At 40.2% G+C, this 14,107-nt stretch overlaps 1 protein-coding gene across 2 annotated transcripts in view; it reads left to right on the forward strand.

Annotated features, from left to right (window-relative positions):
- The window catches only part of st3gal2 (ST3 beta-galactoside alpha-2,3-sialyltransferase 2), a 106,995-nt gene that overhangs the window by 359 nt on the left and 92,529 nt on the right, over nt 1–14,107 (forward strand). For both annotated transcript variants that reach the window (XM_051951479.1, XM_051951480.1), the window contains exon 2: nt 8–164. The gene's annotated coding sequence lies outside the window, so the exon portion shown is untranslated. The remainder of the gene's footprint in view (nt 1–7; nt 165–14,107) is intronic.

Genomic DNA, 14,107 nt, shown 5'->3' on the forward strand with positions numbered 1-14,107 from the left:
TGTCCAGAGTGTGGTGGGTGAGAAGCACACATTTAGATTCAGACAACGTGACTGCATGCTACTAGAGCCGCTACACGCCTGGACCCAGCAGCAGCAGCAGCAGCAGCAGCAGCAGCGGCACTGATCCCGGAGAGAACCGGCTACTGGAGCTTCCACAAAGCAAGGTAAGCGTTTGAAAGCATCATTTTTTAAATGCACCCAAACAGTCTGCGGCGAGCACACAGACACAGCTCTATGTGGTGGTGGTGGTGGTGATGATGAGGAGGCAGCATCCTCCTCCTCCTCCAGTCAGCTGCTCATGTCGGAGGCCATCGGCTCTTTGCATCTCCCCGTGTCCATCCACACGTCCATTGTAGTCCCGGACCTGCCTCCCTCTCCACTTTCCTCTCATATGCATCACTTTAAACAGCACAGAGTTCATGCACTTTGCTCACACAGGCTTCCATTTGCTTTAATGTTGCAGTTTTTTCCTCACACCTGTGTTTTTTTTATGTAGAAGAATAAAAGTTGCATTGCTTTTAAGTTCTTCACTGCCACTTTGTGCACCTTCTTTTTTAGAAGTAGTAGAAATTTAGCCAGGCTGCAGACAACATGTGCCTCTATCGCTGCTTTATCGTTTTGACATTTTCATCCCAAATGACATTAAATGCAGCGACTTGAGCAGAGCTTGACATTTACTCATCCTCCTTCCCCCATCTTCCTCCCCTCCTATGGGCCTATTTTCTTTGTTTTTTCTTTTTTTTCTACTTCTACCTCTGGTCTATCTCCCCACATCTCCACCTTGGTCCTCCTCGCCTTCTTTTCTTTTATACACTTGACACCCATCTGCCCTCCTCGGACACTTCTCTCCACTTCTTCCTCCCCTTTTGTCCTCTCCACTCCCTCATTCATCTCCCTGCCTCTCTCCTTTTCCCCTCCATTGATTTACCTGCCGGCGTTGCTAAGAGACAACAGCGGTTGGAGTGCCGTGAAGGATGGAGTAGATGGAGTGCAGGTTTTTTTCTTTTTTTACCTGCTCGGAGAAAAAAAAGAGGTGAAGATTGTGCGAGGAGATGGTGTCTGGGATCACATGTGGCGGCTGCATGTAGAGAGATGCTGGCTGGTTGTGTGAGTGAATGCTACTGATACAACAGGGAAGAGCTGATTTGTCAAATTTGGCTGCAACGACTGATTTCTGAATCATCTGTTGATTGTTTTTATGATTAACTGTTCACTGATCAAATTGTTGAAGAAAAGAAACCCTAATATACTCAGTTTACAGTGATATAAAAGAGAGAGATGATAACAAACAGATGTTTAGTAATTTATTCTCCAAAAATTGCTTTAAAACCAAGTTTCTTCTACTACATGAATGCATAATGAGGGGAAAAAGGAAAAAAAGTCTCATTACATCTTTAGATTGTTCAAAGATGATATGCAAAGTGACAAATTGTGTAGAGGTTGTTGCACAATTTGTAACATATGTGTCCTTTTACTGTACATGTGTTCCATTATAACTCTTTAAACTAGAATGAAATTAAAATGCACTTAATATTGTTCATCTAGATCCAATTTTGAGCCAATTACAAGTCTTGTTTGGAACTTAAAATAGTAAAGATGTGACTTTTTAAAAAATGATTATTAGTTTCTCTGTACCAGAGCTGCAACTAATATTTTTTTCTTGATCAATCAATTAATTGTAGGATCTTTAAAATGTCAGAAAATGGTGAAATATTTTGTTTAGTGTTTCCCAAAGCCCAGAGAATGTCCTCTCATGTTTTGTTCTCCCCACAACCCAAAGATAATCAGAATCAGAATCAACTTTATTGGTCAAGTTTGTACGCAAACAAGGAATCTGATCCGGTTAATCTTATGTCTCATTACACAGTAATCAGAAGAAAAAAAAAAAAACTAAGCATTTAATTTAGGTAAAAGTTGAGGAGAGGTCATAAAGGAGGAAAGAAACCAGAAAATATTCACATTTAAAAGCTGAAACCAGAACATTTAGACCTTTTTCTCCATACAAATGATACAAACTGGATAACTGATTATCAAAATAGTTGACGACCAGTTCCATCCATCCATCCTCTATATACCGCTTTGTCCTCACTAGGGTCGCGGGGGGTGCTGGAGCCTATCCCAGCTGACTCAGGCGAAGGCAGGGGACACCCTGGACAGGTCGCCAGTCCGTCGCAGGGCCACATACATAGACGAACAATCACACTCGCATTCACACCTACGGGCAATTTAGGGTAATCAATTAACCTCAGCATGTTTTTGGACTGTGGGAGGAAGCCGGAGTACCCGGAGGAAACCCACCCATGCTCAGGGAGAACATGCAAACTCCATGCAGAAAGATCCCAGGCCCACCCCGGGATTCAAACCAGGGATCTTCTTGCTGCAAGGTGAAAGTGCTAACCACTACGCCGCTGAGCAGCCCACGACCAGTTCATTATTTGATTTATTTTTGCACATAAATAATCTAATTCTAATCAGGAACAGTGGGCAAGAATACTGTTGATAGTTCCTAAAAACGAACTGCTGGGCACTTAACCCTCGTGTTGTCTTCGGGTCAAAAATGACTCTGCCACTATGTTTACCAGCATAGAAAAAAACCCTAAATGACCTTGTTTCAACTTGGTATGCTGTATACTGTACAATTCCATTTTACAGTCTATGGTACACTGTTGTTTTCCTTCAAAATGTATTTTAAGCTACTTTCTGTACATGTCTGTTTCTTTAAGATATAGAAGTACTACCTCTTGCTAAACAAATAATGTCTACACCCATGCAGTACCTTTAGCAGCAAGAATAGTGATAATAAACCTCAACTTTAGTAAAGAAAACAGTTCTAATGTGTGATACAATAAAAACGAGTGGTGCCCACTGATTAAATAGTCTTTCTGCCTCCTGAAGAGGGGAAAACCAGACATTCAATTCATCATTCAATTCCTCTCTCCTCATCATGTAAACTCTTTTATCCATCTCGTCTTTCTCGTCTAACCTGTGAAGCCGCATTGCGTTTTATTTTAAGGATCAGCTTTGACAACAAACACTCACGCAAACATGCTCATTGCACAATCACAAGCACACGTGAACTTTTTAAGGTTAGCTGAGGTCACGTGGGACCACACTTTTACACGAAACAAACATCTTCTATTCTGTCCACGCTAACTGTGCTAATTTCTGCGATCTTTCATGTCAATTTAACTGTGCTTACTTCTGAGGCTCGGTGGAGGCGGGTCATTTTTGACCCTGAGGACAACACGAGGGTTAAATAGTGAGAATACAGCACAAGAGTAAAGTCAGATAAGCCCCTGACTTGGACTTACATGACTTTGGTGGGAAATTAAGTTGTTACAGCAGCATGAAGGTTCAATAAAGGGGGAAACAAAAAGACAACACAGAATATTAGGGTATAAAGTGAAGTTAAAATGAAATAAGAGAAAAATGTAGAAAATATAATATAGAAAAAATATACAAAAGTGATAGTATTTTTTTTAAAGAGTATGCAGAAATTTGCAAAAAACTGAATGAGCAAATAACTGAATCAAAGCTACAAAGCAAGCCTTAATTGTTATTTACCAACACATCAAGCTCTGCTAAGTAGATTAGATTTAACTGGCAACCACTAAACAAAACCTCCAGCTGGCATCAGGTTATCAATCAAGTTTTGCTAAATTTCTGTTTGAAGCATGGAGGAATGTGTCACCGTAAGAATATTCTTCAAATCAGTCGTGTCCAGTTTCACCCAGCGAACATCTCGTGCAAAATATCCAAAGCCGTTCTAACTTTAACCACGACAACATGGCAATCTTCTAAGAAAGCTTTGGGGGGGCTTAAGTGTAAGCAGGAGTATTCTCACTCTAGCTTAGCAATCTGTGCTGAGAGGTAGACTATCAAACCCTTCCACCTGGCCTCTTGCTTTAATCATCTAGCTGTTAAACAGAAACGCCCGCAGGCTGTCACCCAGGGAATTAAAATCACAGCAACAACAGCCCTCAGTGTGTGAACACCGGGGTTTGTTATTGTGCTACAGAGAAGCTCCTGAAGGACCCTCCTCGTGTCGTAAACCCCACAGGCTGTACACAAAACTGCTTGCGCTCCGGATGTCACTGTATATCATTTCACTTTTAGGACACAGATATTTTTCTTTTCTTTTTCCCACCGTGCTAATGAATGCATGAGTTGCCACACTCCATGGGGAATCAATGCATCGAGAACAATAGTGAAATTCCCACTCTGGGTTTTTCCTGGTTTTGAAAGAGGCTCAGATGCTGCCTCAACAAAGCAGGCCTGTGTTTGTAATCGGGGCCAATATGACACCTAAAGCCTCGGCTATTCTAATTTTATGCTTGTATAGACACTGTATTTTGGCAAACATGACGCTGTCCTGGTTGAGGCAGTTTGGAGCTCGTAGATCTGGTTTATCATTTCTCATTTTTAGAGATTTGTTAGACTCCATCATTGCAGACCAGAAGTGTCAAACTCATTTTAGTTCAAGGGCCACATTCAGCCCAATTTGATCTCCAGTCGGCCGGACCAGTAAAATCACAGCACAATAACCTATAAATAACCACAACTCCACATTTTTCCTTTGTTTTAGTGCAAAAAAGTACGTTCTGAAAATGGTCACATTTAAGAAATTATCTTTCTACAAACCATCATGAGCAGCCTGAAATTTCTGAAAGTTCAGTTTCAATAACATTATGCCTCAGTTGATCAGCTACACATTACAACTTCCAGATCACAGAGTGTCTACAAAGGAACACAACGTTTAGTCATCTGGAACTGAACGATGTAGTGTTTTACTTTATGATCAAAATGACAAAAGTCAGACAAAAAAAGACAAAAAAAACAACAAAAATGAGACACAATATGACAAAAACGAGACACAATATGACAAAAACGAGACACAAAACAACACAAAAAAGAGACAAAAAATGAGACAAAACGACAAAAATGAGACAAAAAATTATACAGATGACACAAAAGTAGACAAACAACACAAACGATACACAAAACAACAAATAAAGCAAAACACAAAAGGAAAAAATAAGACAAAACACAAGCAAGACAAAACGACAAAAGAATGACACAAATGACAAAAATTTGACAGAAAAACAACAAAAACAAGACAAAACATTACAAAAATGAGACACAAAACGACAAAAGAGCAATGAGAAATCCTGTATTTTACTTTATGATCAAAACAACTTGTCATGGTGTAGACGTTATTTTAAATTCATAAAGCAGTTAATGTCTTCTCTGGAATTTTTACACATTGAGGGCCGGACTGGACCCTCTGGAGGGCCGGTTTTGGCCCACGGACCACATGTTTGACCCCCCTGTTGTAGACAGACTCTCTATGAATTCTAATTTGAAGGTTAAACAGCTCAGATCTGACTGCAGTCGAACTTGCTCAATCTTAAACATATATAATCTCATATTCTTATCTGTAAAGGTGGTTCACCAAACTAGCCTTGTTCAGTTACACATCGTTTATAGCTATTTATTTGCTTTTGCATCTAAGTGCCCACAGTGTTTACAGCCAGTTAAAAAGTGAGTGCATATGTATTGGTTGGCATCAGCAAACCATTAATCGCCTATTACATGACCAATTTCTGCATTGAATAAAACATGAGACATCTGTGATGTTTACGTCATCCATCCATTAGCTGCAGCACAACATTAGCGAGTACAGCCCTGTGCAATTTCATTTAAACGTCAAATGACTCAAAATCAGTTTGCTGTTATTGTAAAGTGACACAAAATTGTATCACCTTACAATAATTGCGTTAATTCTAGGTTGAACAGTGAGGTACCTGCTTTTATGTAAAATTAAAAACCTGCATTTTATATTTACTCTATTAAAAATGCAGGCCTCACAGTGGGAGCTCAATGCAACAAAGGTCAGTACACTTCTTATTAGCGAGATTCCAGTCTTTTATTTTCAGTGCTTCATGTGTCCACCTTTATTTTTAGTTACAAACTCAGTCCTTCTCAGCATGGAGGATAAGATTTCTGGAGGGATGTTCCTCCATTTTCCATTCCAGCTGGTTTTTGCTGGTGGGGTTGTGTTGCTCTGCCTTTTTCTATAAATTTCCCCAAAGGTGTGCTCATGGATTCAAGTCAGGTCAGGTCGTAGTTTTCACTTTTTCCTTCTGTAGAAACTCTTGGGTTGCGATCATTCTGGAATGTTGAGCTTCTGTAGACTTTGAGTCATCTTGTCAGGCACTATTTTGGTTTACCCACAGGCATTTATAGTGCTAAACATGAATGTCACGTACCCGACAGCTTTTGTACTCACATCCCCACGCTTCACTGTCAGGACTATGCATTCACTGTGGTAGCCCTGGTCGGGTTCGCGCCAGACTTACTGGACGGCATCTGAGCCAAACAAATTAACCTTGAACTCATCTGATCAAAGAGGTTCAGGTTATTTTTCATGGTTTTTTTTGTTTGTTTTTGTGCTAAAGAGTAAGCTACGGTCGACATTCTACAATGTCTTTTAGCACTGTCTGAGCCTGAATTCCAGCTTCCTATGACTACTGCTAGATCAAGACTGTTTTTCAGAGGTAGATTGTGCAAATGATGCACTTTCCATTGGGTAATTTTAGTTTGAAAGGATGACCACTGCAGCTCTGATTAGTGGCACTAAGACTTGTTCTGTACCTCCTGATTACTGCTGCAACTGCGTTTCTACAAATTTGTAGTCCGTCACCAATCTCTCTATACCTTTGTCCATCTTTGTGAAGTTTCACAATAAATTTTTTACCTGCCATGTAAATTCTGGTGCCATGATGAAGACATGAATAGATGAAGTGTAGACGATAATAGGATGCAACAGTCCACTCGTCGCAGTACTCTACAAGAGTTGTAACTAGACCTTGTGGGACTAGATAAGTCCTTGTGTACCTTGTATACTGAGCTACCCAGCTCTGCTAGCAAAATCCCGGGATGCTTTCTCTTCTCGTTACTTAGACTAGCTGCTGTCAGAAAGAAGCAAGCAGGCAAGAACAGGAGCAGAGCGTCATGTAGTACCACCTGGGTAAGGCAGTTTATTTTGGGCCATTATGAATCGCCCAGTGAACCCGATATGGAGAGGGCAGAGAAAAGAGTACCAGCAGCTTGTGAGAAGTCCCAGCATGCAAGAAAAAGTCACAGTATGCCAAAGAATAAAATGTAGATGTGCTGGATTATTTTAAGCATTGAGTGACCAGAAAAAAATGAAGGGTTTTACTTTCTCTCTCAAGTCTTGCAAAGCTTACAGTAATTCATGATGCTGTCATGGGCTCTAGCTTTGAAGTATGTGTGAGCTTACACAAGAGCAAAAAAAGCTACATGCCTGATTTAGGAGGGGGAAAAGATATAAACAGCTGATATGCCAAGTGGACTTATAAATAATTAGTTATGTTTAATATTTAACTTTTTAAGAGTTTTCATATACATAAGCAAACACTGTAAGCAGTGAAAGTTTGTGTTTCTGTGTGAGAAAACAGAAAAACTGATAGCGTGTAATTGCATTTTTGCATTTAAGACACATTTTCATCTGTTAAATGCTGCTGTGTACTATGGATTTTAATGAAACCACAAGTAACTGAGAGAAGAAAACAAAGGAGGAAGGTGTGTCGTTCAGACTACACAATAAAATGCACTGTAAATTCTCTGACACCATATATTCAGACGACATTTTATGCATTTGGAGCAATCTGTGACAAGGATGTAGAACAGCCACTTTACAAGGCAACACGGCTTTTAATGTATTAATGGCAATAAAATGTAAAAGGCCCTGCACACACCGTAAAACACAAAAAAGTGCCCGTGACCTTGGAGATCTGAGACACTCCTATGTAATGGAAAATGCACAAATCAAAACCCACTCCATCTGTTTTAGATATGTTACTGTTTGTTATCTCTGACTCAGCCTGAGAGACTTCAGCCCAGAATATTTCTGGAGAAAACCTGCAAAATAGAGTCACAAACGTGTTGAATCAGAGCAAACTCCTGCACAGACTGTAGAACCAGAGTATGGCTTCATCTGCTGTATGTGAACTAAAGTAAGTGATCAGCTTATATTTGATTTATCTAGATATCCAGCCACTGCTCATACAGTATGTAAACTACATTAATGTATACGTTTTCACAGTTTACAAATTAAATCAGGCCTGCAGAGCTGTAAGTTTACCAGAGGGACGTTGGACACGAGCTGACAAACAAAGCACCGAGCCAAGAGGTCGCTAATAGGATTCGTACCTTTAAACCCTGCGTACACACACACTCATTGTAGTTCTAGGGCATTCTGAGAATACTGAGAACAGATTTGAAAATCCCTTCCGTCGAATGCCACGAGTCGCCTCGGTGTCTGGGGCCACTCAACCACATCAGCGCCTGAAGTCCCCAGGTACAGCCAGCAAACTGCTAATGTGTTGACTGTAAAAAGAAAATGGGTTTCACCTTTGAACAAACATTTACACAATTACTGCAGGGCTCACGAATGACCGATCTATCAGCCGTTTTACAGATTAGTTGATCTATATGATTAATTTTCCCCCAAAAAAGCAAAGTCACCATTATATTTGAGGTCATTTTCTTTTGACAAATGCAACAAAGGTTTACATATTAAAGTGCAAATCTGTAGATTTACACTAGCAATTTCAAAACCATAATACTAAATTGTACTGCAACTCTAGAAGAACTCCAAGTTTCTTTCAAACCCCTGAACAAAGTGGAAAAACTTCAAACTGTATATTAAACAGAGTGCAACATGGACATGGTGGATATTTTATACTATGGAGCAGCTAAAGCAACTCCTGTTCTCCTTATTGTGTATTTTTATCTGACTGTAATTACAGCTTTGGCTCTTTGTAAATGCAGCTGAATTCACAGAACAGCAAAGACTTTTTTTAGACAACATTACGGTGATAAAAATGAGGATTTCAGTGGTGCAAGGCAGCAGCTTAGGAGTGACTCCTAGTATTCATGTCAACTTAATCGGCAGCATTTCAGTCATTATTTCATACTTGTTCCATTGTCTGACAACAGAAACACAAAAATCTAACAAAATCATCTTTATTTGGAATTTGACTATAAAAACACAGTATAAGTGAGCACAGGGGGCAGGAGAGAAGTAAACATGTCTAAAGTGTCTGCTGTCTGCACAGTACACAAACCAACTTTTTGTTCTTGGATAATTTGAAGTGCTTCAACTTCTTCTAAGCCTTTGGATCACTGGAAACTTTTACACTCAACCTAGTTGGACTTTGCTGCTGCTGTCAGTGTCTAAAACTCCAATGACTGGAGCCAAAAATGACTGGTGTTACAACTACATAATAGATTTATGAAAAACACTTGTTATACAGAAATAAAATAAAACCAAAAGTCAGTCAAAGATATTGAGCAGTTTGAGCATCAGCGTCAACGATCATGCACATTTATTGCACCAGCTCTAATTTACTGTACAGTTTTTGTCTCATTGGAGTTAATTTGAAGTTGTTCCAGCTCTAAATTTCATCACACAATGTTGTTGTTTAGTCTACAATTTGTGGAAAGTTATTTTCTTTTTCTTTATTGTCAGAACTTTAACAGCTATTGCAGGTTTAATACTTGGCAATATACGGTAAAAATAAAGCTGTGAGAGAGTCCAAATCAACCACCTGCTACCAAAAAGATGTAGCAGCGTTCAGCAGGTGGCTGCTGTTGGGCCAATGTTTGGTCTATCAACTGGTGACACTCAGTGGGAGGGAGGCTCAGCTGTGATTGGTGATTAGGGTTAGCTGAATGGGGGATTGGCAAAGGTTGGGTCAAACAGCAGGGCTGACCCACTCTTGCTCCAGCCCTTAAATTCTGCATCCAAAAGAAAGGAGTGAAGTTTAAGTGAGATGCAACAATCTGCAATCAAGGTTACTTCCAAACTCGGTCTTGAGGGCTTCCTCATAGCGCTGCATGCATTTCAATCTGGCTGTGACAGCAAATTTGGCACTTAATGAGCTGAAGAAATTGTATGATATGCATTTAGTTTAAAGACCACCTTGAGGTAAAAGGCCTCCAGTGCAGTTAAGTTCAGGGGCCTTCATGAAAGGCTTCCCGTACGACACCGGGCTAATTTCACGTTGTGGTGGGTTTAAAGTGAAACCCCTCCAGCTGGTGAAACCACATCGAAGGCATGATGCTGAAAACATGCTGGGAGAATAAACAGTCCTTTTTTTTCCTACCCACAGACAGACACACATGTAGATGCATGAGGAGAAACACACAGACACACACAGACATGCACACATACACACACACGGTAATCCTATCATTTTAAACTACTTACAGTAGCTGTATTTTATTCTCTCACACACTCATATGCACACACACTCTATCCAATCACTGTAAGCGACTTAACTTTCTCAGACTCTTATTTACACAGGTATTTGATTCAACTGTAACAAAAAACACACAAAAGCTTAGTGTAAAACCAAATGCAACCTTGTACTTTGCATTGTACTGTTCTCTTCTTTATATAAATTACTACAAATCAATGGAGCCTGACTTTTGTTTGGGGTATTTTTCATTTATTTACCATTTCATTGAGGGTTATCTCATGTTGTTGGTTATCTCTAATTATTTCTCCATTAGATATCACTTAGCTACTAAGACCACCTCATGAGATAACACAGAGAACACAAGCCCATTTATTTCCACTCTGTTTCTGTGGTTACTAATCAATTATCTGTGCTGCTGCTGATAAGATCAGACAGACGACCATCAATGGGCAAAAGGGAAATCTGGTACCACTTTGTCCTCACAAAGCCGAAAGCGCATCATTTAATCAACATTTAAAGTAAATCAGTGTCAAATTTCAATAGAATTAGCAAACTCGTCCTGTCACACAAATGCTGCTGCAAGTGTAATTCTCACCAGACCTCTTAAACTGAATTATCAACCAAATAAATCTGATATAAATGTCTTTTCAGATGACAGAATCTACATTTGTGCAGTACTGTGAGAAGTATTTGCCTGTGATCTTATTGTAAAGGGTTAATTTGGATTTTTTGGGGGGAAAAATACAATTTTTTTATTTTTTTTTTACTTTTAAGAGCTAGATAAGTTATATTTATTGTCATATTTGTACAAGAAATAAACTGTGCAGTGTCTAAAAATGAAGAATTAAAGTTTCACACTCAGACATCTGTTCGCATAAATAATAAAGATAAAAAATAGCATTAAAAGCCAGTAGCATTGTGGTAATAGGGGACATTTTAAATATAAATATTGTACTAATGGCCCAGTCATTGCACATTATGAGATGTTTGCGCATAAGAAAAGCAGTTAGTTCTCTGATGTGACATAATACGATGATGCTGAGGTGGTGACAGTAGTAGGGCAGGTGTTATTACAATTTATGTTAGTGATGTCTCGTATGTTCAATTAGGAGGTACTGCAGGACACAGTTGACTCTAAAGCTCAATAATTTGCATTTCTAAACTGAAATCAACCCTGACCTTAGAGCTACCTTCATAATACTGTGTAGACAATCCTTATGTTGCCAAAAACGTTCTGGCAAAGCGAGGTTTGGACTCTACAGACCTCTGAGGTTGCCCTGTGGTGTCAAATACCAAGATGTTAGCAGCAGATCCCTGAAGTTCTGGAACTTGTGAGGTGGGGAATCCATTGATAGGACTTCTTCCAGCAGATGTTTGACTGGATTGAAATCTGGGAAATTTGGAGGCTGAACCAACACCTTGAACTCTTTCTTTTGTTCCTCAAAACAGGAAGCATTATACCACAAAAATAGGGAGTGCATATGGTACGCAACAGTGTTTAAGTAGGTGTCAAAGTGACATCCACATGACTACTAGGACCAAAGGTTTCCCAGTAGAAAGTGCCCAAAACACCACATTGCTTCTGCAGTCTTTTCCTCAGTTTAGCAATGTTTACTCACCCAGCTGTCCACATGATGTAAAAGAAAACACAATTCTTTAGACTAAGACACCTTCTTCCTTTGCTCCATGGTCCAGTTCTGGAGCTCACTTTCCCATTTTAGATGCTTTCGGTAGGGACTCTGACTGGTCTGCTCTCTATCCTTCGACCTCTCGACCTCTCTACCTCTTCTGTCCCTCTCAACACACCCGGCCAGCAGGCAGATGGGTCCCCCCCCTACATTAAGAGCCGGGTTCTGCTCAAGGTTTCTTTCCTTGTTAAAAGGGTGTTTTCCTTGCCACTGTTGCCTTAGGGCTTACTCTGGGGGTCAGGCGTATGGGTTCTGTAAAGCGTCTTGAGACAATTTGACTGTAATTGGTGCTATATAAAAACAATTAAATTGAATTGAATTGAATTGAATAGTCCCACTATGGGTTCTTGCGCTGTTCTGTCACATGTAGTATTAAGGTTTCCAACAATTTGTCTTACAGTAGCTCTTTATTATTGGATCACACTGGGCAGCCTTTCCCCTCTTTCCTTGGAGATGCTCTTACTCAGTTGTCCAGCCATTACGATCTAGTCCTTGTCAAAGTCAATCCAATCCTAACTCAGTTTCAGTGGTTTTAATGTTGTGGTTGATCCAAGTATGTCATCCAGACTGGGATAGCTTTGGACAGAGCCAGGGCAGCATTTTTACTCCTGCTTTCAGTCTTTATGAGAAGCTACAGACTGAAAGCAAAGACTTCATGAAAGACCATAAAAAAGACCATGACCATGAAACACATAGCTAACTGTGGCCTTACGTTTAATGGGCATGAGAGTAGTATCGATCTACTCATCTTTCTCTCAACAAGAAAGCACAAGCATGTTTCCTTGAATGTCAAGCTATTCCATTAATTTACCACAGAGTTTTTGAGCTGCATGTTACAACACATATACTGCTGTCTTTGTGCATGAAACAACATTTATTCTGAGTATGAAGACAGAAGTAAGAAACTGCATATGACCTTAACACAAGGGACCAGAATTGGCATGCTACTTAGTGCTTCAAGTCAACGCTATCTTTTGAAATATTAAAAAAAGAGGGTCACACTGTACAGCATTAAGGCGTGTCCGATTGTGCAAAAAGTGGGCACTGAATCATATCTCTGTGGTGTAAAACTTATATAAGAGCAGGGGCACATCATCATCATCTTGTGTCGTCCATCTGTGCCGTTCTTATGTTTGGAAAAAGCAGCTCCACAAGGTTTTTCTTCTTGGCCAGAGTTGCACAGACTCGTGACTGTCTGCTCTCGTCCTCTGCCTTCCTTTCCTTTTCAAAGCAGACTGCAGCCAACTGAAGTTTTTACCCTCTGATGTATTTTATGATGGTGTCAAGGAAAGCAAGTGGACTAAAAGCACCATTATGCTCGATTAAAATTCAGCCCTTTTACAGCTGCCCACCAAGACCAGACAGCACAGGAGCAGAACGAGCGAAAGAGCATCCTGGCATTTCCTGCTTTATGAACTCGCTGCCCACATACCAGATTAGATTTCCAGGCAGTCACATGCTTTTCTCTGCAGAGGGTACTTTGGAATTCAAACTCGGCCAAATAATATAATTATAGATACTCTTCTGCTCAGGCTGTAGCTGCCGATCTTCATCTCGTCATTAGAAATTTGCAGTGGCGGAACTCAGAAGTCTGTTCCAATCTTGTCTAATCAACTCATCAGGAAAAGCTTCAAATAGGTTAATCTGATACCAAGGGAGCAGACGGAGTTTTAATAGAGCCACACAAACCTAACTAGGTTATTGTTTTTCCTCTTCTCTTCTTCTTCTTCTGTGGTTTGTAATGACACAGTCCCCGTCACTTTCGCTCCACTGGGACTTCAAACTGGGTTAAAACGCAGGTCATGCCGTTGATACAGCTTCGAAAAAAAGGTTACTTTCCCTCTTTCTCTCAGTTTGCCTTTCTCCACATGCATTACTCACAAAGGGTGATCGCTCAATTGCGCAAGACACTCACAAGCCGTGTTCGCAGAATAAATAAGTAAACACACAGCATTGAGGTGTCAAACTGGTGTTCCTTCGACTGAAGGGAGAGCTTTGGTGACAGACTCGCCGGGTATAAAACAGATGGGCTCGGCAGCACATGCGCTCGCTTTCAATCAAGGACGCCGTGTACAGGGATGGGAATAGATGCCCAAAATGTTGGCTTTGTTCATGAATAATAAACTGGTC

The sequence above is a fragment of the Acanthochromis polyacanthus genome, chromosome 8 (assembly GCF_021347895.1).
Source record: "Acanthochromis polyacanthus isolate Apoly-LR-REF ecotype Palm Island chromosome 8, KAUST_Apoly_ChrSc, whole genome shotgun sequence".
In the NCBI taxonomy this organism is placed as follows: domain Eukaryota; kingdom Metazoa; phylum Chordata; class Actinopteri; family Pomacentridae; genus Acanthochromis; species Acanthochromis polyacanthus.